The sequence below is a fragment of the Phascolarctos cinereus genome, unplaced genomic scaffold (genome assembly GCF_003287225.1).
Source record: "Phascolarctos cinereus isolate Bilbo 61053 unplaced genomic scaffold, phaCin_HiC Scaffold_7;HRSCAF=346, whole genome shotgun sequence".
Classification (NCBI taxonomy): Eukaryota; Metazoa; Chordata; class Mammalia; order Diprotodontia; family Phascolarctidae; genus Phascolarctos; species Phascolarctos cinereus.
The window spans coordinates 181,572,202-181,599,099 of NW_027556180.1; the positions used below are offsets into that span (position 1 = coordinate 181,572,202).

Genomic DNA, 26,898 nt, shown 5'->3' on the forward strand with positions numbered 1-26,898 from the left:
AGTATACTGGATTGAACACTACTGTCCCTTATACCTTTCTGGGTCTCAGTTTCCTCATATACAAAAATGAAAAGGGCACAACTGGTCTCTGAGATCCTTAATGACTTTAGAAATCCATGGGTCTTCTGATTTGAACAATGGCTAAAAAAAAAAAAGGCACTTTTCCCTCAAGAGTGTATTTATGGACATACAACCTACCACAAGGAAGGGTCTTTTTTCTTGGATGAGTGGGATTTAACATACTATAGTCATCCAGAATAAAAGATCCCTTCAGAGGTGGCTTGAGAGGTTAATACAATAAATAGGAGGGATGAGGCTATGATACGTACTTTGAGTAAAGATCTACTAACTCAGGAAAAAAAACACAACCCACTGCTACTTGCTCTTTCACATAATCAAAACACTCCTTCTTGAGGCCTTTTAAGAAAGTGTTGTTAAACTAAGAGTCTTTCTTAGCTCTATTCAAACCTTTTGCTTTCTCAAGGATGAGCAAATAGAAAAAAGGAACACAAACATAAGAAGGAGAGGAGAGACTGCCTAGTAGGCTGAAAAGAAAGACTAGATGCATTTGCTATTAAAGACAGTTTGAAGGTCCTAATTTCTTTGTCCTCTATAGAGATCCTTTGTAAAGAGATGGATCTCCAACTTGGATGTTCTGTTCTTCTGTGTCAGAGATTCTTAAATCTTTTTTGTGGCATGGATCCCACCCCACCCCACCCCACTCAACCTTTGGCAATTCAGTGAGACCTATAGACCCCTTCTCAGAAGAATGTTGTTTTTTTTAATAACTGAAGGAAATGTGTTTCATTCAAAGGACAGTTAAAATGAAAGATGTCATTTCTTTCCTATTTAAGTTCATGGGCCTCTTTGAAATCTATCCATGGGTAGAACTAAGTGAGAGATGGATAAAGCATTTATTAAGTTCTTACTATGTGCCAGGCACCGTGCTGAGAGACAAATGGTAAGTCAGGACAAGGGCTTCTCTTCCCTCAACATGAAATCAGACAACTAACTATAAGATGAAGGAACAAGCATGGAGAAATAAATAGATGAATATGATCAATGCAAGTCTCCAGTCTCTGGAAAAAGAATCTTAAAACATTTTCCATCTTTGATACTTAAAATGACAGAATTTCAGAAAAGACATAATGATAGGGTCCATCAGAATTTCCCCACTTCCTGCTTCCTTACACAAACAACACTGATATACTACCCATCCACAGCTAAAGAGCCCTACGTCAATTTTGTTGGTTTTGGTTTGTTTTTTTCTCTCCCATACAGGAATGGAGATGCTGAGGAAGGGGTAAGAGAACTTTTGAAATCTGAGCCTATCTCATCCCTAACCCCAAACATAGATTCACTGACCTGACAGAAGGTAAGATTTCTAAAAGAACTTTAACTTTCAGCTTCAGTGAATGCTATCATCAATTAAGCACTAGAGAATGACAGGAAATTGACACCATATGAAAGCTCTGAGTTGTAGCAGAAAGAACAAGAGACTTGAGAGGCAGAAGACCCAGGTTCACACCCTAGTTCTTGAACTTCTCAGTTATAGGACCTTAGCAAAATTCTTTCCACTTTCCAGGCCTTGGTTTCAGCTGAAATAAAGGGGGTGGACTCGATGACTGATGAAGTCCTTTTTAGCTATAATATTCTATGATTTCATATTTTAGATAAATAATGAAACCAAGAACATGCTTAATGATCTCAGAACAGACATAGTATGAATTTAGCTCTTGAATCACTCATGTCTCTCTCTGTATCAGGTAATCTTTGACTCCTCAAGCCCTGAATATCCGTGAATAGATTCAATAAGGCATGCAGCAGCTATGTATCTTTTTTGGTTCACGACAATTTCAAAACAGCTCCAGACCTATAACTGAATACTACTAGCAGAGCTCATTTATGTCACCCCTTAACACCACGAGGACTGCTAGGTGGTGCAGTGGATAGCACACTGCACCTACAGTCAGGAAACCGAGTTCAAATCCAGACTCAGGCACGTTACCCTGGACAAATCACTTAGCCTCTGTGCCTCAATTTCCTAATTTGAAAAACAGGGACGGTAATAGCACCTACCTCACAATGCTGTTGTGAGGAGATATTTATAAAATGCTTTGCAAACCTTAAAAATATTAGTTGCATGAGAACCATACACACATGCTCATTTCTCACTGCCAAATAAATGGTTCAAGATTAAACCAAGTAGCAGCTGACAGAAGTCAATAATTTTTGATAGGTGAAGTGAAAACATTTGTAATATTGTAGTAATACAAATAAATGTGACATTTTAGACATCAAATGGGAGAGATTTTAGCTAATGTTAAATCTGGCTAATATTCTAGAATATGCTTCTCTTTAAAAAAAAGTGCACCTGGCACTTCCAGGTCTTTATATAGGCATTCAAATTATTTATTATTATTATTATTATTTTGGCTTTTAAAAGAGTATCAATCATCTCTTCCAAGCCTTACACTAAACTAGGTGCTCTGGGTATTCTTATCCACGTTTTACATACAAGGAAACTGAGGATGAAAAGGTTAAGTGATTCACAGAAAAAGTAGCAGCTAGGAAGGGACAGAATTTGAACCTGAGATTTCCTAATTTAAAGTCTCCCACTCTGTTATACCACACTTCTTCCAGTACTGTTTAATATATAAACCCCCTACAAAATACATAGCTAACAATTTGTCTAACTTCATTCCATCAACAGAGAAATCAGGGCAAGAGAAAGTAAAAATAAGCTTGCCCACTCTCCTCAGCATAACCAAAAAAAGATAACTACTTACAATATTCCTACTTCATTTCCTGCTCCTTATATACTCACATTCATACAAAGAGTGTAGTAGGATAAAAATGACCCCGAACTGCTGGCACAGTGTTATGGTAGAGTGTGTTACCTCCTGACTCACCACAATCCACCTCCTGCACTATCTGGTATTCTTCATGAGTCTTCCAGCCAAAAACTGACATGAGCGTGCCCAACCAATCTTGTGGGGTCTAACAAGTCCCTAGTAAGAAGTCAGTGGGTGACCTCAGCCATAAATAAACACATGTTGGGAAAAAGAGTGATGGTACTCCTGGGGCATGGATCATATTTTACTGTGTCTAGTTCTATACCAAAAAAAGAGCCAAACAATCCATTTACCAAACCAAGTTGCTAATTGAATAAGAAGTCAGCTTAAATTTGTTTTACTCTTTTTATAAAATCAGTAAACTTAAAAAGGATCTAGTAACTTAAGACCACACATAAATTTTTAAAAAAGAAAAAACCAACAACACTTATCAAGAATTTTTTTTCCAAAAGGAAAGAGAGAGAAGGGAAGGAGGGAAGGGAAGGAGGGAGGATGAGAGGGAGGGAGGGAGGGAGGGAGGAAGGAAGGAAGGAAACTGATTAAGCCATTCTCACTTCCTGGCACTAAAGGAAAACCAACCTACAATTCTTAGGCTCTTTCTCAAGAGAAACTGACCACATAAGGATGTTCTTCATCTAGCTTTTTTATACTTTGTGGTGCTAACAAATGCCCTGCAGAATTGTAGCTCTATAGAGTCATCCTAACCGAACAGTAGAGTCTCAAACACTGGACAGTCTTTAGAGGAAGCTTGGATGTTTTTAGAACCTGCTGGGTTAAATAAATAGGCTCTTAATAGAAGTTAATGTTCTTATCCATTACACAGCTTAAGCTTTTATATGTTCAAGAAGGGGGGGGTGTGACACCTTACTCTCATACACTTGTCTAGCAGAGAACTAGGGCATGAAGAAGAGATAAGAAGTTTATTGTGATAAATACTACTGGTAAGTTGTTATACACAATATAAAAAATCAAATACCAGCAAGCCTGGCAATATCTTAGATTGCTCCAATATGACTGTAACCTTCTAAATATCCTCTAAAAGTAATCAAATCAAATGAACCTGCCAGAAAACTAATGTTTTCTGGTTTCAAAGTATTTCAAAACCAGAGAACAAGTTCTGGAAAAGATGACACCCAGCAACAAGAAGAATACTGTTCTCCCACTGAAAGTGTTTCACAAACAACAGGGATGCAGGCGAGTTGCATGCATTTCCTTAGCACCACCACTATCCTCACACAAATTGATGACAACATACTTCCTGGAATAGAGAGGTGCTCAGTACGACTGAAATCTGGACTAGCCAGTCCGCAGAACACACATCCACAATAGGCTTGATACTTGCCAAGGGCTTTGCTAAATGAGTTCTAAAAGTGCTCATGGTTGCATATAAGATTAAGCTGCAAAGACAGGACCATGCAAGCACATCTGTTTATCCTGCACACCTCTCCTGAAGCCAAACTACTTTTGCCATCACCCTCTCCCCTCATCTGGGAGCTACTCTCACGTTAAAAAAATTTTTTTTTGTCTAACAAGACAAGGATGACTCAAAAGGAAAAAGCTGCCTTTCTTGGTGAGTGGAGCAAGACTTAGACCTTTTTCCCCAATAGGAGAGGCAGCTGGTAACCTCCATTTAGTAATCTGATGCAGCTGACACCAATTATCATTTTGGATTATAACCAATGGGCACAAAACTCTCACAGAAAAGATCTTTGTCTCTGCCAACGATGAGGCTGGGGTAGGAGTTTTCACTTGCCTTCATTCACTTTCACTGAGGCCAGACAGAAAAGGGGATGAGAGGGTTACAAATTTTTCTTTATTTTGCAGGCAAATAGGTGACTAAAAAAAAGTGGTAGCCACATGGGGGAAGGTTCCATCTTCCTTTCATTGGTGTAGGCACAAATGGTTATCCAAGCTCTCAGGTAACTTTAAAATGCTACTCAGAGTCCTCTCATTGATGTACACCCCCATTTTGTTAATGGTAATCAGTTGTTCTGGCTAGCAAGAAAGGAAACAGATAATTCTCCAACACATCAGCTCGCTAGACTCTAGCACCATCTACCCCTAGAATCCTATGTGGAGCTAATCGACTTCCCAAATCATGAATGCACCACTTCCCTATTGGACAGAAAATAAAATGCTATTTACTGAAGATCAAAAGCTGGAGGAAAAAACCAAAGGAATTATTTGCCATCCTTTTTCCAAGTCTGAGGACCTTTAAAGGGTAAAGTCATGCCAGGTACACTAAAAAATAAAAGTCCTCAAACAGTCATAACACCAGAAATTTAACCCAGAGCTGCCCTTGGATTAAAGGCAGTAAGACCAGTTCTTTGGCCGGCCTTGAAGGCAAGAAGTCCTGCCTCTGACATGGTTGTGTAACCCTATTAAAGTCATTTAAAGGTATTTTAAGCCACTGGCATCAAACTGAAATAGAAATGTGGGTGACATACTGACTCAGAAAACCACAGATTACCTCTATCTGTGTTGTATTATATTTTTATTTATTTTATTTCATTGAACAAATTTTTACAATTACATTTTAATGTGGTTCTTGTGCCCTCAGGAGCTTTGCCGGTGCAGAGAAGCACTTATTATAGTACTAGGTCAATCAATCAGTAAACATTTATTAAATACCTACTATGTATCAGGCACTGTTCTAAGCAAGAGTAAAGCAAAAGCTGAAGAAAAATACGTTCAAATGGTAAAGATGGTATATGCTTCGAAAAATGAACCATAATTCTTACATTCAGTCTAGACATTTCTCCCAATATCCAGCCCCACGATTCCAATCCCCTCAAACTCAGCATATCCAAAACCTAATTTGCTGCTTCTTCCCCCAAATCTGCTCCTCCTCACTTCACTATTTCTGTCAGTAGCACCACCATTCACCCTGTTTCTCAGAACAGAAATTTTGGTGTTATCTCTGCTGCTTCTTTCTTCCTCACCTCCCACACCCAGTAAGTTGCCAAATCCTGTCAATTCTAATCAGATCAGGTCCCCTCCTTTCTACCCACTGCTGTCAGGCTTTTTGTACTACCATAGCTTCTCCTTGCTTCCTCTAATGCATATTTCACCTACCTGTCCTATTAACCTTTCCTTAACACATCTTCAATCATATCACTCCTCTTGAAACCCTTCCATGGCTTCCTGCTGCTGCCTTAATGAAATCCAAACTCTTTAGCCATCCTCAGCTGAATGAGAGCAAATGAATGAAAGCTGACAAAGTGGTCTTCCTAAAAACCAGGTCTGACCCTGTCATTCCTCTGCTTGATAAACTCCAGTATCTCCCTATTAACTCAAGGATCAAACAGAAAATCCACTGCTTGGGAATAATGAAGACCTCCACAAACCTGGCCCCTTCCTATCCTTCCAGCCTTATTACATTACACTATCTTCACATACTGTAGGATCCAGGGACACTAGACCTTCTTTGCACAACACAACCTATCTCCTAATGCTCTCTGCCTTTTCAGTATCTGTCTTCCACGAGTGGACTATTCTCCCTTCCTCGACTCCAAATCCTGGCTTCTTTCAAAACTCAACTCAAATTCTACCGTCAGTCAAAAGTCTTTCCTGATCCATCCTCCTCCTACCACCATCATACCTTCTAGTGCCTTCCCTCTGAGATTTCCTCCCATTTACATTGTATATATCTTGTTTATAAAATAATTACATGTTTGAACTAGAATATTAGTTCACTGAGGGTAGGGACTGCCTTTTGCCTCTGTTTATGCTGCCAGTTCACTGGGCACACAGGCGCTCAATAAATGCTTACTGACTTAGCCTAGGATTCAGGGCTCTCTCCAATCCAGCACCAACCTCAATTTCAGCTTTTACCTCATCCTAATCTTCTCCATGAACTCTATGCCTTAATCAAACTGGGCTACAGAAATCATCCAGCACACAAGTCATTATCTCCTGCATCCTTTTCTTGGTATGTTTGAAATCACTCTCTTCCCCACTGTCCCCAATACCCCATCTTTGTTGCTAAAATCCTATTTAACTTCTTAAGATCAAACTCAAATGCCATGTACCCCAGGAAATATTTCCTCATGCTCTCTATAATAAATGACCCCTCTGTCATCAGACTTCACATAACTTCTCTGAAGTTTGTCATGATTGATTTTTGTCTTAAGCAGCTAGATGACATAGTGGACAGTGATAGACCCGAATCAGGAAGAACTGAATTCGTATTCTGGCTTAGACACTGACTAACTGTGTGATCATGGGGCAAGTCACTGAACTTGTCTGCCTGCCTCAATTTCCTCATCCGTAAAATGTAAAGCATAATAGCACTTACCTCCCAACCCTGTCACAAGAATAAAATGACAAAATATGTACAATATATAAATGCTAGCTATTGTTGTTGTTATAATTAGTATAATTTGTATAGGTGTTACAAAAGCTCCATGAGTACAGAAAGACTATGTCTTCTCTATCTTTGTATCTATCCACCCACCATTTACCACAGGTGGCATTTAATAAATGCTGGCTGTCTGGAAATGCGCTTCTTTTACTCAGATTCTCATTCTGCCTGGCCAAGTCTGGGCATCAAGTTCTCAAAGTTAATTTTCTCAGAGTGAAAACCTGACAGAAAATGGTTCATAAATTACAAGTCACATCTGGAGGACAAACTTTTCCCAAGTGTCACTCATGATCTTCAAAGAAAAAAGGAGGAAAAACAAAAACCAAAAAAACCCCACTCCATTATCATAGACCTAGAGTCAGAAACCAACTAGACAAGACCAACCCCCTCATTTCACAAATGAGGAAACTAGGGCCCAGAGAGGTGAAGTGATTAAAAACAAGTCAAAGGTGGAATTTGAACCCAGGTCTTCTGATTACAGAGCCTATTGGCCTTTCACCTGTAACGTTTTGTTGTTGTTGTTTTGGGTTGGGTTTTTGGGTTTGTTTTTACATTTCTCTTTTTCTAAAGCACTATTACTTGTGTAGCCTCAACAAAAGATACCCCAAAGCTTATATTTTCTGGCCTTTCGAGCATCCCACTTACCAAATGCAACAAAGGCCTAATACAAATATTCAACTTCCCTGTCCTCCCAGAAAATATGGACTTGTTGAATATCTTCTGATGCCTATGTTACTCAGCCAGTATCTGAATGTGATAAAGAAGAGTTACTTAACAAGGGCAGCCCTAAACTTGGGGAGGTGGTGAGGGTAGAGTCAAGATGGGGAGTTGAGAGAATAAAGGACACTTTCAGATCCCCTTTGTGATTCAAATTTTGACTGTATAGGTGGGGAGGGCAGAGGGTTAAGAAAACCCTCTCCACCTTACAAAAATTACTCCCTCCCCCTTTATTTGTTGTCAATTCACTGAAGTCATGCTACCACAAGGAGTAAAATACAACTTAGCAATTTCAGTAATCACAGGAAGGCCAAAAACAAATGTGGCAACTCCAAGATCTCCCGAAACATATGTGCCATCCAATGTAATTTATATGCTGCTTTTAACTCAAATTGTCAAACAAATAGATAGTAAAATAACTTTCCATTTTTAGTTTTCTCCAGTCTAAATAAACCTAGTGAGGTGAGGATTTTCTAATGTTCTGTAGTAACACTAGTTTCAGTTCGGTCGTTTTTCAATTTTCTCTAACTTTTCATGACCTAATTATTTGGGGTTTTCTTGGCAAAGATACTAGACTAGTTTGCCTTTTCCTTCTCCAGCTCATTTTACAGAGGAGGAAACTGAGGCAAACCGAGTTAAATGACTTGCTCAGGTTCACACTGCCAGTAAGTGTTTGAGTTCACATTTGAACTGGGGTTCTCATGACTCCAGGGGCAGCACTCCATATCCACTAGCTGCTTTTATAACACTAGTTACTGTCACCAATTTCACTTTTAGCAATGGTAAGACAAGCAACAATCTATAATAGGAAATGGCTAATGCAATCAAGTCAACAGATCTGTATTTCACCATTATTAAAGGCGTTCCCTGACCTGCTTCCTATTCACTACATAAACACAAACTGCATAAAGGTCATCTGAATAAGGGTGCTCTGACATTATAATTTAACAGGATTGACAGATTTCCAGATGTTTAAAGAATCAATCAGTTGGAGTTTTTTGTTTGTTTTGTAAACATGATGTGGGGTGGGGTAAGGTAGGTAAGAAGTAGGACTGAGCTTATTTGAGGAGCATCATTTATTTTGGGGTCCATCTGTATAACAATAGGAGAAAAACTTGACCTTTAATAAGACCTACAGCACAAATCAGAAAGGATGATAGTGCTACAAAGATAGGGAAGGAGGAGTAGAGTCGGTGATCCAGAAAGAAAAGACTTCTAGGAAAAAAAAGAAGCAGCAGTTAAGAGAACAAATAAATGAAAATCAGATTATGGGGAAATCTTTATTAATAGGAGGAGAAAATACGGCTAGCAGTGGCTAGAAAACAAGAGCATTTGACAAGAGAGGATGGTTGTGCATGAATCTCTTTGGCCATGGTCACTGACAATTGAAAGCAACACCTTAAAAAATGATGGATAACAGATACCATATTCCCTGGAACCCTTGATAGGGTAATGCTGTACCCTCAGAGGTCCCCACCACAGAATCATGTTTAAAGGGCTAACAGGCCTTCTGATAAACCTCCACGAAAGTAATCCTTATAGGCAAAATCCAAAGACAAACCAAGCCAAAGCACCAAACTCCATGCCATGCTGGATCTTGTCCAATCCATTCCTACAATTACAACTAATTCTTCACAATGGCCTCTTATTTAAAAAAAAGTTATCTTATTTGCTATATCTTCAAAAGAAAAGAACATACAAATTTAACTACTTTCAGTCTTTTTTTTTCAGTCCTGTCTGACTCTTCCTGACCTCATTTGAGGTTTTCTTGGCAGAGATACTTAGAGCGATTTGCCTTTTCCTTCTCTAGCTCATTTTATAGATGAGGAAACTGAGGCAAACAGAGTTAAATGACTTGCCCAGGATCACAGAGCTGTAAGTGTTTGACACCAGATTTGAACTCAGGAAGATGAGTCTTCCTAACCCCAGGTCCAGTGCTCTACCCACTGTACCACCTAACTGCCCCCATAATTTAACTATGGTCTCCTATTTTCTGTGACCTCTAATCTGATTAATACATCATATCACTTCATCCTGCCCCTCCATCCTCCACTCCCACTACACTACAAAACTGACCCTCAGTTACACTCCTCTTCTTGTAGTAATTTGATTCTCCATACTCCAGAGTGGGGTTGGAGGCTATAAAGATTTCTGACAAACAAGCCCTCAACACTGGTAGCATTCATCAAATTACAGACCCAATTTCCCCAAGTCACCCAACTCCTTAATCCTCTATCTAGAGAATTAAAATAATCCAGTTGTGACCCGTCAGGAACCAGAACTATTTTTAATCTTAGGGACTAAGAGATGCTAAACTAGGCCTAGGAAAAGAATAGTCAGGGTCTAATGCTGGCTCACTTGACAGGGAACAAGCATGGGCATGAGCTAGAAAACAGCCTTATAAACCTTGCCTCCTATGTACATTAAGAAGACCTAGTTTCTAGTATGTTCCTCACCCTCTTCCAAAGAAGAGACATTATTTACTATTCCTTAGTATTTCACTGGAAGTGACCCTTGGTTTTTGAAAGTGATGCTAGTAGAACCCAAGTCTAGCAAATCTTATGAAGCCCAAAAGGATTCAAATATAGGCCTGAAACCGGACTACACACCTGTGATCTAAGGACCTGCCTAAGTTCAGAATGGCTCATCACAGAAGGTGCAAGGTGATGAATGTTTTTGCCACAGGAATTCTCAAAGAATCTAAGTCATTGATATAGGCTGCGATCTTGAAGGAGGAGGGGGAGCAAATGGGGGAAGGGCAGAGGGGAAGCACACCCACACTGATGAAACAGTTTTTATGTACTTCTTAAAGAAACTCAAGAGATTTGCAAATTCTGAGCTGCTTAAAAGGTACAATATAAATTTCATTCACAAATTGTGGGTTTTTGACAATCACACACTCAACTGCTCTGCCTGCTGATCTTGTCATGTGTATAATCACTGACCACATAATCACACCCTACATAGCAACTGCTGCTAGGTGGGAAAAGTTCTTAGTACTTCAGACGAGAAATTCAGTATATAGGGGACCACATGCAGAGGCTGTATATTAGGGATAAAGCCAAAGGAAGTTTTGTCTAAGGCAGTTTAACTAAGGCCAAAAAAAAGGGGGGAGGGGTGAAGGGAGAAGAGAGGATTAAGGGAAGCAACAGAAACATTTGGGGAAAAGTCATCAGGTGAGATGGATGAAATATCCTAGGAAAACGGTTCCAGGATTTAGTCACATATATCATATTCTCTGCCTTCCAACAGGTTCAATCCCTAAAGAAAAGGCCTGAGATGACAGCAATAGTCATTATCAGTTGTATCCAACCAGAGTATGCCGTCCAACCAGTGAGATGTTGAGCAGCTAAGATTCAAGTGCTTCACAGCCCAATGACCCCAAATCTGAAGCCTTCCTTTTCATGTACACTGACCCAAAGAAAATACGTAAAACCCATTTCTAGACACAAGTGAGAATCAAACAAAAAGATATGAAAATGTGCCGCATCACAAGATGGCCCTAGTTAGTGCACTTTTTGTTTTTTGACTTCCATATCAACATGGAAGAACTGCAATGTTGCAAATACTAAGGAAACAAAAACAAAGCCAAGAGAAAAGAAAGCAGGAAGAATTTGGTTTCTAAAGGATGTCAGCAAATGCCAACAGTGCTGTATGAACACATGTTGGAATAATTTGTATGAAAGGCTATTTAAGCACAATGCTTCATTTCTGTTTCCTCCTTTTCCTCCTCTCTTTCCCCCAAGTCACTGTGGCAGTGATAACTAATATTTAGGTTTTGATGTTGACATTCTGCCAGGTGCTGACCACATAATGAGTACAGAACATCCATGGTTAATCTTGCAAAAAACCAAGGCTAGACCATGAGGACTTTTGGAAGGAGTAAGAGAAAGTTGTCTCCCCTAGCATCTTCCTTAAAGACAATTAATTTCTCCCCCAACTTCTGCACCTCCACTCTTTCCTTTTAGCATCCAATATTATCAATTAGTGGGCAGTTTATTTCTTGCTCAGTGAATTTTTCCCACTTAACATTTATATGCTGAATTTTTTGATACACATAATTTAATTATCAATAAATGTAAAAGGTTTGGTATTCACATCTTGGCTGCAATTGATAAACTTTCTCACTAAATATACATGGTGCATTAGAGAGTATTATTTCCACTTAAAAGCTAAAGAAAAAAACAACAAAACTGAATAACAAAGAAAGGTGATTGCCATGGAAGGCAATGTAGTAGAAGAGAAAGAATATCAAATTTGGAGCCAGGAGATCTGGATTTTATCTCACTGCTGCTACTGTGAGCAAATCACAACTTGGATCCATGGGTTCCTCATTTATAAAAAGGGAAGATGTGATATTTTCCCTATCTACTTGACACAAAGTTGTTCTGAGGACAGTGACTGGTAAAAACACAAAACACTAGGCATATGTGAGCAATTAAAATTACTTGTTGTACTCATGCTATTAAGAGGCCAACCTCACCATCAGGCTCCTTTCCCTTTTTCCCACCTACTCTTCTTTTCCCTTTTTACCACATAACCATGCACATCAAAAGAAGCCCTGAAGGCTATACCTACACACAAACTTTACTTGTCTGATTCAACAATTAACCTATGAACCTATTTAAATTTCCCTATGTCAGATCAAGAGCTGATAACTGACTGCAAATGTGCTCACCTGGGTACTCTTAACACAACAGTCGAAGTGTTGCCAGGGCAACCACCCATTTGCAAAATCGTGAAACTAAAATCATAGCCCTGGCATGAGCTATTATACAAGTAAGAGAGAATTCCTCCCACCTTCCCCTATCATCAGAGCTTGGGAAGAGATCTAGCAGTCCATCTACATCATTCCAAGCAGGAGAGGGCAGAAAGGCAGAGATCTCACTGACTACAGAAGGCCAATTGTTCTCTCCCCTCCTTTAAAAAGTGTTTCCATAAGATATCCCCACCAAACATCCAGGGTTTAATCTCGCACTTAACCTTTTAATTTGTCTATGTTACTGCCCCTTGCAAACAAGCATTTAAATGGAGAGGCTGGAGGTCCTGTATTTAGATGAGTAACTAGTTAGACAGACCTGCCTACAAACTATTTTCTAATACTCTGGAGGCAGAACATACTAAATCTTTCAAGTTCCTGTAGTGACTCTTGCTCCTGTCCTGCTCTCAGCCTTATATTACCTCCAGGTACCATCTGGATCACCTATTTAAAGGTTTGAATATTTGTATTGTTCAGTCATTTCACACTCTCCATGATCCCATTTGGGGTTTTCTTGGCAAAATTACTAGAGAAGTTTGCCATTTCTTTCTCATGTTCATTTTACAGTTGAGGAAACTGAAAGTAAGTGACTTGCCCAGGATCACACAGCTCATTAAGTGTCTGAGGCCAAATTTGAACTCTGATCTTCCTGACTCCAAGCCAGGCTGCTCTATCCACTGTGCCTGTGTGTGTGTGTGTGTGTGTGTGTGTGTGTGTGTGTGTGTGTGTGTGTGTTTCTGTATACACACACACGCACATATATCTTGCTTTATACTGGACTTTCTAAAAAAATTACTTGTATCCTGCACTTCTACATCTCATGGCTGCTAAATGAGAAGCAGCATGACACCACAGCTAAAGTGCTGGGCTTGGGACCATGACGACATGGCCTCAAATCCTGTCTCTGATACTAGTAGCTATGTGACTGTGAGCAAGTCACTGAATCTCTCAACATCCCAGGTAATTCCATAAGATTATGAATTATAGATAATGATCTACATGGCAAAAAGTTTCCACACTGAGAGTGCACTACATCAATGAAATCACAGATCTGTACCCCATACATACAAACACATGTCTATCATATAAAACGTGTGTGTGTGCACGTGCTAAAAACACAGCGGACAATCAACATTCCTGCTGAATAGAAATTAACCTCTGGCTTTTTATTGGTTTTTCAAGCTTCACAATTACATTTTTTTCTATATTAGCTCATGAGTAAATACAGACCATGGTGTTTCTAGATTCTAACAACTTGAATTTTGAACTTCAGTATAAATGTTTTTGGTCCACAGGCTACTTTACTCAGTCAAAAGACACCATGGACCACCTACTTCCCACATTAAAAAGGAAGAAAACAGAACCCTCAACAAGATTAATGGGAGCAGTATGGTAATGTGTGGTTTTTATTAAATGTGATAATAGAATTATTAATTCATACCAGAAGCAAAAGGACAGACATTGTCAAATTAAAACAAGAGACCAGAATGTGGACCACACTCTGTGAAGAGAGAGGCAAGGCCCTTCTACCTCCAATTACACAGCTCTGTGCTCAGCTGCTATCTCCTGGGTAATAATGACCTTTAGGAGATTTCTGGTGTTTCTCACTCTTTTCCCTTTAATATTCTCACTTTGTATTCTCCTGCCTCCACCCTCCAACTTTCTATTGTACTGTAGTGAGTGAGAAAGAAAAGAGTAAAAAAAAAAATTAATGGCAACTTGGAGAAGAGTAATAATAAACTCAATTTGGGAACCATCTTATAGTAAGCCCTTGGCCCTAAGTAGATATGTGATTCTACTAATTCAGAAACTGGACTTGTGGCTCCTATATTATGCCATCTAAAACAGGAAGATATTTAGTTAAATCGCATTGTTACTTCAACCTTAGTTTTAAACCTGCATGTAGTGTAATCACTACTGACAAATGTTTTTTCCGCAGCAGTCCTGGAAATTTTCTATAAATTCTAGGTGAGGTTTTCCCTTTTCATGCTGAGTTTAAAGTTTTACTTGCACATATATACCCTATATGTATACAACCCACAAGACACTTTTTCCCCAGTGTAATTCATATGTCTGGTCAGTCAAAGAACAACAGAATGTTAGAAGTGTGAGGACCTTAGAGACCTAATCTGTGCTCTCCCCAACACCTCTTCATTTTATTAAGGTGGAAACTGAGGATTAAGTGATATTCTCAAGGCAGAACAGCTAGAACTTTGGTCTTTTTACTTCACAATCTAATGGTCTCTTCATTTCACCATGACTTGCTTTGGGAAGAGTTTTAATGGATTAAATAATAACCTTTTACACAGAAACTAACATTAGATCATCTGTGAAGTGGTAATGTACTACCCTAATAAATGGGAGAATTTTTTTAAAAAACCATAAATTTTAGGTAATCTAATATTGTTAAGATATTCATGTGTGTCTCTCACATCCCCAACCCACTCTCCAATGGTTAAAATACTGCAGTTCCTGTCCTGAACTCTTTTCAGTAATACTGAAATAAAATGTTTAAATCCCTTAAGAAATGTATGAAGGAGAGCCACAAACCTGAAAAATAGCTGAGAAAATATACCTCCCTCCCTTGTGGGAGGGGAGGAGGGACAGAAGAAGGGAGAGACAAAGGAAGAAGAGAAGGGAGGAAGGGATGGATAGAAAGGAAGAAAGAAAGAAAGGAAGGACAAGAGGGAGGGGGGAAGAAGGAACTTAGTAAGTAGAATACAGGGAAATATACATTCAGAAATAAACCTGATTTAAAGGCAAAGTAAAAGATGCCCCTCAAATTCAAATTAATAAGAAATGTTTGAGGACTAAAGACATTAACATTCCTTTACCAGCAGTATTATCTATCCATTCATTTTTCTGAATTCTTGATGCAACAATTTATGGTCTACATATTGCATCATTTCTTGTGGCTTTTCAATCCTTTTTTGGGGGAGAAGCATCATTTTTTTTACTCTCTTTACCAAATACAAGGATGAAACGCAGCCTGAATCAAACAAAAAGGTAACACTTTTAGGAAAATGGCAGCTGAAAATTAGGTGGAAAGGTATTATACATTATTTTTCTGTTAGAATTAAATATAAAGCAGGGTAAGTACATTTCAGGAAGAATAAGGGAGTAGCCAAAGGAAAGAAAGGAGTTTAAACCTGTTTAAGAAAATTTCCTAGTGATTACACAGCATGACCTTTTTTCTTTCTTTTTTTTTTTTTTTAAATGTGAGTTAATTGGGGTTAAGTGACTTGCCCAGAGCCACAAAGCTAGTGAGTATTATATGTCTGAGGCCACATCTGAACTAGGGTCCTCCTGACTCCAGGGCCGGTACTTTATCCACTGCACTACCTAGCTGCCCCTGTGTATGGCCTTTTCTTCTCAAAAACCCAGGAGGGTTAACCTAAAGCTCCAACCAGACAGGAGCTGCTTTATTGCAGTTGTAATATGACTCCACTGTTGCCCAAGTGGTAGACAATCAATCACTCATTTACTAACACTCAAATTTCAGGTGGCCAAGAAGAATGAGTTAACAGCTACCACCCTGACAACATTTTAGCTAGGGCTCTGATACCCACCTACACCACAGCTGGTAGAAACCTTCACCTACCCTCTCTACTCATCCTCCTTGCTGCTAACAATCCTCCTTTTACCATGAGAAGGAACTGGCCTCCTCATTTCCTCCACTTCCCTCAAGTGTCAGAGGGATTAAAGGTTACCACTAGAAATGGATACTTCAGCTCCATTTTAGGGGTTAAACAGACTTTTGTCAGATGGCCTAGAAATCTAACCACTCTACATAACATTATTTCTACGAGAAAATACACTCCAAATCTCAAGAACCAACATAAATGAAGTTTTGATGTAAATGAACTCAACTCTAAGAGGTCTGACTGTACTACAATCTAGGAAGCAGGAAGAACATATCAACACATGTATGAATTTCACCAGAAAATTGCTAGCTTAAATACACTTATATCTCAAGACATAAAGTTGAGGGGAGGAGTGGAGTCTTGTTATGTGTTCCCAAAGAAAAGATCATTATTATTCCCTTACAAATACACAGCCAATCTACGTCTAAGCTTTTAAGGAAGGATACTACTAGGTTTGTTTGTTTTTTAATCTTCACAAATTCTGTTGAAAGAGAAAGGCTTCCAAAAAACTCTAAAGGCCAAATTCATATGTGTTTCTGTGTGTGTAAAAGGGTGGGGGTGTGAGGGTGTTGGAGAAAGGAGGTGCACGCCACAGATAAGGCATAAAAAGCATTCACAGAGCAAAGACCTCTGGGACAGGGGTTCTTAACTTAGGGTCTATGAACTTAGTTGTTTTAAGATTTTGATAATTTTATTTCAATAGAATTTATTTCCTCTGTAACCCTGTACATTTTACCTTACGCACTTAAAAAAATTTATTCTGAGAAAGAGTCCATAAGCTTGCCAGATTGCCAAAGGGTCCCTGACAGACAGATGGACAGAAAGACAGACAGACACATACACATACACACACACACACACACACACACACACAGAGTTTTTAAAAAAATGACCTACTATAATAAGATGACCAAAGAACAGCATCTATGTCACTATAAAAACACACATGAAGGCAATAAATCTCTGATCAGAAATAATGAGGACAATGGCAGTATTAACTTACTAAATGTAAAACACAAACCGTTCCTTTGTTTTAACAAAGGGTTTATGACTACAGCTACATACACTAAAGACAAGTGGCAGGGTGAAAAGGAGGGAAGGAAAGAAGGACCTATACAATCTGAACGCAAGCCAAAAAGTAAGTCACTATAAAAGTTCTTGGTTGTGATATTTGGGTTTACTATATGGAGGGGAGATATCCCAACTCCATATCTTAAATTCCAAATCCACCTACCAAAGCTAGTGCAAAAATAACAAGTTTTATATTCTCACAGGAAGAAAGAGGGCAGTGTGCATGCATGTATGTAATGAATGACATTTCTCTCTCTTTCCTATATTGGGTTCTAAAGGGCCTCATCTCTTTATATTCAATGGTTTACACAAAAGAAAGCCTGGGTTGTGTTTTGTCTTCAGGTTTTAGAATGTGGGTATCTAATTTAGAAACTGGTTTTGCTATGTTGGCATTTTAAAACTAATCATCATGCTATCACATGGCATTCTTTCAGCAGATCACACTTATTCAAGGTGTCCCCAAAGTCTAAGGGCAATTTTAAACTGTAATTATTTTGGTTTTATAAAGCTGTCTTACCTATTTGTTCTTATTTCTCAGCCCAATATTCCAGATTTGAAAAAAGTAACCATACTTCTTGGGCAGGTAGGTGGCACAGTGGATAGAGTGCTGGGCCGGAAGTGAGGAAGACCACAGTTCATATATGGCCTCAGACACTTATTAGCTGTGTGATCCTGGGCAAGTTACTTGATCCTACTTACCTCAGTTTCCTCATCTGCAAAATGAGCTGGGGGAGAAAATGGCAAACCACTATCTTTGCCAAGAAAACCCCAAATGGGGTCACACAGAGTTGGACACAATTGAAACAAACAACAACTGCACTTCTATCAGAATGATACGAAAACTCTTTTATGTGGTTCTCTTTTGGGTGTAGGTGGAAAAGCACCAGAATGAAGTTAGGAGTCTTGAGTTACTGCCGTTTCTGCCACTAAGTAACAGGATGGGCTTGGGTCAGTAGGTTCATTTACTGGGAATGGAGATTCCTCATCTCTACGCTAAGGAAGGAATTTAACTGGCTCATCATTCAGAGACTTTTCACCTCTGGCATGCAATGATTCTGTGTTGAGCAAGCAATTTTCAGAAAAAGAAATAAAAGCTATCTATAGTCGCGTAAAAAATGCTCTAAGTCTCTATAGAGAAAGGCAAATTAAAACAAATCTGAGGTACCACCTCACACCTATCAGATTGGGTAACATGACAGAAATGGAAAATGATAAATATTAGAGGGGATGTGGAAAAACTGGAACAATAATGCACTGCTGGTGGAGTTGTGAATTGGTCCAACCACTTTGGAGAACAATATGGAACTATGCCCCAAGGGCTATAAAACTGTGCATACCCTTTGATCCAGCAATACCACTACTAGGTCTATATCCTAAAGCAATCAAAGATAAAAGCAAATGACCTGTATGTACAAAAATATTTATATCAACTTTTTGTGAAGGCAAAGAACTGGAAATTGAGGAGATGCCAATCAACTGGGGAATGGCTAAACAAGTTGTGGTATATGATTGTGATGGAAACTATTGTGCTATAAGAAATGATGAGCAGCAAATGCTTATGGAAGTGATCATTGATAAATTAAAATAAATTAAGAAAAAATAAAGAAAAAAGAAATGATGAGCAGGATCGCTTCAGAAAACAAGGGAAGACAAGTAAACTGACACAGAGCAAGGGAAGCATAACTGTATACAGCAGAAGACTATATGGTAACAGCAATTTTGCACAATGAGCAAGTAAGAGTGACTTGGCTATTCTGATCAATGCAATGATCCAAGACACTTTCAAATTTGAAGGACTTGAAATATGCCATCTGCCTCTAGAGAGGGAACTGATGGAGTCTGAATACAAATTGAAACATAATTTTTTCACTTTATTTCTTCAACATGGCTAATATGGAAATACATTTTGTATTATTTCTAATGTATAAGTGGATACCACATTTTTGGTGGGTGGGGGAGGGATGGGTAGCAGGGAAAAAACTTGAAACTCAGAAAAAAATTTTAAATGATAATAAATTCAGAAAAATAGATTCTATGGATTGGGATTGACAGACAAAAAACTGAGGGGAATCAACTTAGGCAGGATAAGGCATTCAGTCACTTCCCACCATTTCAGGTACTGTTTATTTTTGCTTTGGTCATTATTATTTTATGACATTTTGAGCACAGCAGAATAGTACTGTTAAAAGTTTGAACATTATTTATGCTTTATTTTTAAAATAGTTACTAGAAGATAATTATTATAGATAGGAATATACAGAATCAATAGAATGAATTTTCAATTTTCTAATAAAAGTCAAAATAAAAACCACTTTTAAAAAGAGACAGCCAAACATAGGCATCTTGTTAAAGTGAGAGACCCATGTTATTTCCACTTGCCATACAAATGCCTAAAATCCCTATCCCTTTTATTTTATAACAGTTCTACTTTGGACCAAAAAAAATAGAGGATTTCTTACATAGCACAATTAGTTTTAAATTACCAGCCTCTGATGCCTTCCTTCTGAGGCCATATTTCCAAATATTCTGCCACCGATCTTATATGTACTAATTTTATGTATGTTGTTTCCCCATTAGAAGCTCCCTGAGAGCAGAAACTGTTTTTGTTTTTTCTTTATAGCCTCACTGCCTAGCACTGTGCCTGGCACATAATAATAACTGCTTAACAAATGCTTGTGGACTGGGGCAGCTAGGTGGCACAGTGAATAGAGCACTGACCTAGGAGTCAGGAAGACCTGAGTTCAAATCTGGCCTCAGACACATAACACTCACTAGCTGTGTGACTCTGGGAAAATCACTTGATCGCAACTGCCTCATCAAAAAAAAAAAAAAAGCTTGAGGACTGATTTTTAAAAATCACTAACTAGATAGAATCTCTTACTATCAAGGAAGGTTTTTTTCTTTTCTTCCCCAAACGGTAGAATAAATGAAGTTATCCAAAACATGTTGTTACCTAACTATCTTATATTAATGTAAACCAATAGGCCAAGCACTTTAAAACTATAGGAGTAGAAAAGGTCTCCATGGTTCCCATTTCTATCTAAACAAAAAGCTTCACGGAATGAAGGCGGGGAAAAGGGAGAGAGGAGAGGTAAGGAGGAAAAGGAAGGAGAGGGAGGAAGAAAGAAAAGGAAGAAGAAAAGAGACTGCTTAGAAGAGTCAGAAACCACCTGGAGAACTGGACCTTAATAATATAATGAGATTTGAGTCTGATGTGATGTAAAGACCTGGGCTCTAGAATCCCAGCTTTGTCACTAACTGGCCACATAACCTTGGATAATTGCTCACCCTCTCTAAGCCTCAGTTTCTCTACCTGTAAAATGAAGATAATTACAGCATGATCTTACCTATAGAATAGTGAGGCTCAAATGAGATCCGAAAGTACTTTATATAGGACAATATTCTAAAAAAATATAAAGCACCAATATTGTAACTGCAACATGTTGTATTAATAAGATATTGATTTCTAGAATTCAAGAGTCTGAAGTCATCTTAGAAATCATACAGAAAACTCAACTTTTTTTCTTTTTCTTTTAAGGCAACTGAAGTTGAATGACTTCTCCACGCAAAAACTCTTGACTTTTACAGATAAAGATGTTGCCTGTGGTCACACAGCAGTTCAATAGCAAAGCCAGGTCTTCAGCTTCCCAAATTCAATACACTTTTTAAAAAAAATGGTATCTGTAACTCTTTAAATTTTTTTTTTTTGGTGAGGGCAATTGGGGTTAAGTGACTTGCCCAGTGTCACATAGCTAGTGAGTGTTACATTTTCTGAGGCCACATCTGAACTCAGGTCCCCTTGACTTCAGGTGCTCTATCCACTGCGTTGCCTTGAGATGTCTTTTGGTGTCCAGATCAAGAAAATAGATACCACTTTGCTGACTTCAGCACCAAAGTTTTGGAGACGAGAAAGGATCTGGGAAACAATTGGAGGGGGGAACAGGTTCTACTGGGTATTTCAGAGAGGCAATAACACGTGCCATCTCATCTGTTTGCCTACTTTCAAACATCATAGATCATAGGAATTCCACAATATATTCTGGATGACAATCAAGAGAAAGCTAAGAATGGAAGGAACAGTGAATGTCTGGATCTCTCTGCCTGATTTTGGCCATGAGGGAGTGGCAGTTTAGAAATCTCAGGCCTCAAAGAGAACCTGAGAAAGGGGCACAGTTGGCAAAAAAGGAGCAGAGATGTGAAAATGACCAACCTGCTTATCTTACAAAACAATAGGAGGCTGGATCCCTGCTCAAGCCCCTCAAAATGGGGGAGGGGGTGGGAAAAGGGAGGAATCAAGGTAGTATCTGAAGTGACTTCCTTCCTTGAGAGTCCCATAAATAAGGAATAAAACAAAACTAGATTTAAGTCAGTAATTCCTTGATCAAATGAATGGGTCCCACTGGACATCCCGAGAGACGGTCCATGACAGCTTAAAAGAAACATAAGCACGAAGGGGAATGATGGCATATTGATGGCAGCTTTCCAACCCACACTTTACCATCTCTTCATAAACAAAATGAGACAACAGTACCACTCCTCCCCACTACAGGTCTGTCAGCCAATCAAGCAAGAATATACCTAGTTATGGCACCACTGTGCTAGGATGAGTTACCTCATCCTTGCAACTTCATAACCAGTCACTATCTTCCTCATTTAACCTAACCTGAAAAATAAATAAGGACAGGACAGGAAAGGAGACCTGAACTTTGAAGAAAGACAATGCATGCAAAGAATCAGTTAGGGCCAGTCATTTGGGAATAAGACCTGAACTCATATTGAATTCACACTGGCCCATCTTATTGTGGATAATAAATTCCTAATTTTGAGAAAAATCCATGCACAATCTCAGAGAGGAACAAAAAAGGCCACTTATTTCTATACACCATGATCTTCTTTTCAAATTTCTTTTGTACTTCATCAACTTAAAAGGTTGTTTTGAGAGAGCTCTGCAAAAATGTTCATTTCACTCTACCATCTTAGCTCCTCCCCCTACCTGATCAGTTTTTATATTACACACACAACCCCACACCCATACGATGGAACAGTCAATGGATGAGGTTGTTATCCCTTCCCCTAGCTCACTGAAAGAGATTCTTACCTCTGTTGAGAACAAAACACCTTTCCTGCATTTCTGTGCAGTCCTCATGTGCTCTATCACAACTAAGTGTACTTGGCACAACTCCATTAAGCACAAAATAATTTTCATACATCTGCCAGTAGAAGAGAACTATATTCTTAGACCAGATGTTTTTGGTGTTGGTGCTGCCAAGCATGCATGGAAACCTGACAGCCGAGAGTCAATTAATAATGAACAGTCACAAGATGCTGGGGTCTGCCTATCACAGACATGATGTCACAGTTCTGCTAAAAGGCAGGAGCTGCTGTTGGCTAATTACCTGCCAGAAAACAATGGTCCTTCCCTACCAAAAAGCCAAGTTACAGATGCTAAAAATTGCAGCTTCAAGATAATCCACACAGCAGCTTCCTCAATTAAGTAACAAACAGGACTTAGGTCAAGCAGCAGGAAATACAACTTTAAAAATATAAGGAAAAAAAGAAAAGGTTTTATGATTTTTGTCATTATTACATGGCTTTATTGTCACTAATCAGATCAACAGGTATTTATTAAGCACCTACTATGTGCCAGGCACAGATGGTAAAAAGAAAGGGGGGGGAGAGAGAGAGATGGGGAGAGAGAGGGAGAAAAAGAAAGGGAGGGAGGGAGAGAGATGGGGAGAGAGAGGGAGAAAAAGAAAGGGAGGGAGGGAGAGAGATGGGGAGAGAGAGGGAGAGAAAGAAAGGAAGGGAGAAAGAAAGAGAGAAAGAGAGAGGAAGGAAGGAGGGAAGGAAGGAAGGAAGGAAAAAACATTCCCTGTTCAAGAAGCTCACAGTTTAATAGAGGACACAACATGTAAACAATTAAATACAAATAAAATACAGACAATATAAACTGTAGATAATCAATAGAAGGCATTAGCATTTAAGAGAGACTGGGAAACGCTTCTTGTAGAAGGTGGGATTTTAGCTGAGACCTGAAGAAGCCAAGAGACAGAGAGGAGAGAATTCCAGGCACAGAGGACAGCCAGTGAAAATGCCTAGAGTCAAAAGATAAAGTATCTTGTATAAGGAAGAACAAGGAGGCCAGTATTATAGGATCTTAAGAATATGTGGAAGGGAGAATAGTTTTAAAAAACTGGAAAGCCAGAAAGGCATTAGGTTATGAAGGGCAAAAGCCTTGCTGCAATGACGATGAGATTCTCAGAGAGGACCACAAGCTCTGTCCCACAGGCCCAACAAAACTGGAAGAACTTCAGCACCAAACATCTGTCTGCCCCCCTGACATGCAGGCTCACTGAGTTATAAAAATCACATTACCAAAAGGCTGGCCACCAGGTACCATTTTTTTCCCCTGGCCCCAGCAACTAACGAAGCACAGGCTTTGGGATCTGAAAGAGTAGAAGCAGCACAAAGATGAAGTCACAGCTTCATACAGGCCCAAATTATTAAAATAATAAACTTCAGACTGAGTTCAAGACTTCTTGGACATGTTAAACAGAATGTCTACTTCCTCTCCACGCTTTTCATCTATTCGTATATGTTAACAAAAATGATGAAAATGATAAGAGACCCTATATTTATATACCAACAGTGAGTCAACAACATTTGAGTACCTGCCAAGGAGCAGTGACTGTAGGTTATTACAATCTAATGGGGGAGACTATGCATAAAAGTACAAAGATTAAAGAAGAAAACAAGCATTTATTAAGTGCCTCTTTTGTGCCAGGCACTGTGCTAAGAACTAAACAACTAAGGATCTCTTATTTGTTCCCCACAACAACCCTGAGTAGTAGGTGCTATTACTATCCCCATTTGACAGTGGAGAAAACTGAGGCAAACAGAGGTTAAGTGACTTGCCTAGGGTCATTTAGCTAGTCATTGGAGACAGGGTTTTAACTCTTTTCTTCCCGACTCCTTACCCACTGTGCCACCTAGGTGCCTCTCAGAAACCCTTATTAACTTTTTAACATGGGGCACCATCAGAAGGAAGGCAGAAAGCAAGTTAAATGAACATTTTAATGAAATGAACTTACAATCTAAAGCATGTGAGTGCATCAATATAAAAAATGGACTAACACATGAAAATAAATACTATGGTAGTATTATGTACAAGCAGTATGATAAAATGAGCAGCTGGAGAGAAGTCAATGTCACAGTGGAAAAAGGATTGAAGTAAGAATTCTGGTTTCTAGACCTACACACACACCTTAACTAATTTAGTGACTTTGGGCAAGTCATTTCCCCTAATATGAAGCCTCAAAACCTTCTCCTCCAAAAAAACACAACAAAACAACAATAAAAAAAAAAAACCAATAAGTCATAACTAATCTCAGAGGTTCTTTCCAGGTTTAAAAGCCTTTGATTATATGCAAATTACATATTTAGACAAACTGAAGCTAAGGAATTCACTCCTTTTAAATTATTCAAAGAAAGATTTCATGGAGAAAATGTGTACACACACACACACACACACACACACACACACACACACACGAAAGCTAAGTGTTCTTTGAATTACTTACCACAAGTAAGCTTAGAAAGCTCCAAGCAGGGCCTGCATTTTTATTTCCATCTGTTTCTCACACTATCCTACTGACAAAGTCCAAAAAAGACGGAAAAAGGACTATGGTCAAGTCACTCAACTGCCCTAGGCCTCAGTTTTTTCATCTGAAAAATAAAGGGGGTTTTTAGACTAGAGGGCCTTTAAGGTCCCTTCTACCTCTAGAACTATAATGCCAAGATCAATGGTTCTTAGCAGGAGTCCAGTGACCCTATAATCATCCCTGTCCCATGGGAAGCACCATTTTCCACTATATTTCCAGCCCAAAGTTACAAAATATGGGTAAAAAACCACAAGAATCTCTTTATACAAGGATAGACCCCATCAACCCTATATGGAGTCTCCATGACAGACATACCTTCTGCTCCACACTGAGACAGTTTCCCGATAATCAGAACTCCATCAAAGTCAACCCCTCAAACCAACTCTAAGATTCCATACCTAAAATACCTCAAAGAATACTTGTTGGTTTAGATCTAAAAAGGCCTTACAGATCATCTATTACAGAAGTTTTTAACCTGGAGTACATAAACTTTTTAAACTTTTGATAATTTTATTTCAATATAATGTTTCCTTTGTAATTCCATGTGTGCCATATATAACACACACATATTTTAAATAAGTTTTTATTGATATCATGTTTCTTACATAAGAGTTATCTCAAGTATCCCTCTTCCTCCCAAAGAACCACTGTAAATAACAAATAGTATTTTTAGAGGGGGAAAAAAAATCACCATAACTGGTTATTCCATTTGAAATGTCCAAAAAAATACTGAACTCCCATCTCCACAAACAATTGGCTGGGAGATAATGTTTTAAGCATTTAAAAACATTATTCTGAAAAGGAAGTTCACAGTCTTTATTAGCCTACTAAAAGGTCCAGGACATATATAAAAATAAACAAAATAAAATAAAAATAAAAGGTTGTTAAGAATCCCTGATTTCAATACCTTCATATCACCATACCCTCAATACAAATTTTCCAATACCCACATATCACAAATGAGAAAAACAAGGCCCAAACAAGTTGCCCTCGAAGTGAGGTAGGCATTATTTGAGCAAAAGGGGGGAAAAAAGACCATGGAGAAATTTAAAAACAACAAAAAACACAAACAAACAAACAAACAAACAAAAAACCAAGTAGTCCCAAGTTACAAAGCGAGGTAGTATAGCAGCATAGAAAATAATCTTCTCTTTCGGTTGCTCCTGCTGTAGCACTCCATCCAGAGTCCTCAGCAAACGCTACAAAGCGAGTTCAAATCATCTTGCAGGTTATAGTCTTGGAAAGGATGATCTTGTCTAACCAGCCCATTTTAGAGATGAGGAAACTAAGATCAAATGAAGTTATAATGAAGTTAAAGTGACTTGCTCAAAGTTACATTGATACTAAATAGCAGAATTTGAATTTAAACTTAAGAACTAAGTCCAAACAGAGCAAGTTTTTTTTTCATTAACATAGCTTTGAATATTGCATCAATTCTATGAAAACTTTTTAATATCTTTCCAAATCACTTCTTTCTTATATCCCCATCCTACTAAATGCCCCAAACTAGTATCATATGTCCTGATATTTCTCAATTAAAAAATATATTCAGAGGAAATGGCTAGAGAGAGGGAAAGAATTTGGAACAGAAAATGATTTTTTAAAAGAAAAAAATAAAAATATACTTGTAACTCCATTTTAGCACAACCAGGTATTACGGAATTCAATTACACCATCAGGTAATCATATAAGTATGTATATAGTAAAGATCTGATACAGAATTACTCTAAAGGCAAGCATTAAGCCAGGCACCTACCAACAGCATCATGGAATTACCACTGTCAGTTTATAAGGAGTGGGAGAAAAGGGTGAGAGTCTGACTGGCCTC

At 38.6% G+C, this 26,898-nt stretch overlaps 1 protein-coding gene across 33 annotated transcripts in view; it reads right to left on the reverse strand.

The window, feature by feature from the left end:
• MAP4K4 (mitogen-activated protein kinase kinase kinase kinase 4) overlaps positions 1 to 26,898 on the reverse strand; it is a 267,340-nt gene that overhangs the window by 92,217 nt on the left and 148,225 nt on the right. The window lies entirely within an intron of this gene.